This window comes from Peromyscus californicus, unplaced genomic scaffold (genome assembly GCF_007827085.1).
Source record: "Peromyscus californicus insignis strain IS unplaced genomic scaffold, ASM782708v3 Scaffold_4__1_contigs__length_199733344, whole genome shotgun sequence".
Lineage (NCBI taxonomy): Eukaryota > Metazoa > Chordata > Mammalia > Rodentia > Cricetidae > Peromyscus > Peromyscus californicus.
Genome location: NW_026294562.1, coordinates 154435348 through 154436274, shown reverse-complemented (window position 1 = coordinate 154436274; position 927 = coordinate 154435348).

Below are 927 nucleotides of genomic sequence, written 5' to 3'. Positions count from 1 at the left end.
TCATGAAGGGGTTTTGGATTTTGTCAAATGCCTTTTCAGCATCTAGTGAGATGATCATGTGTTTTTTTTTCCTTTGAGTTTGTTTATATGGTGTATTTCATTGATGGACTTTCAAATGTTGAACCACCCTTGCATCCCTGGAATGAAGCCTACTTGATCATGGTGGATAGTTGTTTTGATGTGTTCTTGGAGTCTGTTTGCCAGTATTTTATTGAGTATTTTTGCATCAATGTTCATGAGGAATATCAGTCTGTAGTTCTCTTTTTTTTTGTATCCTTGTTTGGTTTAGGAATCAGGGTAATTGTAGCCTCATGGAAGGAGTTTGGTAATGTTCCTTCTGTTTCTATTGTGTGGAACAATTTAAAGAGTTTTGGTATTAACTCTTCCTTGAAGATCTGGTAGAACTCTGCTCTGAAACCTTCTGGTCCTGGTCTTTTTTGGTTGGGAGACTTTTAATGACTGTTTCTATTTCCTTAGGGGTTATTGGACTATTTCAATAGTTTATCTGGTCTTGACTTAACTTAGGTATGTGGTACCTATCCAGAAAATTATCCATTTCTTTTAGATTTTCCAGTTTTGTGGAGTAGAGGTTTTTGAAGTATGACCTGATGATTCTCTGGATTTCTTCATTGTCTCTTGTTATGTCCCCGTTTTCATTTCTGATTTTGTTAATTTGGATGCTTTCTCTCTGTCTTTTGGTTAGTTTGGATAAGGGTTTGTCTATCTTGTTGATTTCCTCAAACAACCAACTCTTTGTTTCATTATTTTTTTGTGTTGTTCTATTTGTTTCTATTTTTATTGATTTCAGCTCTCACTTTGATAATTTCCTGGTGTCTATTCTTCGTGGGAGACTTTACTTCTTCTTGTTCTAGAGCTTTCAGTTGTGCTGTTAAGTCACTAGTGTGAGATTTTTCCAACTTCTGTATG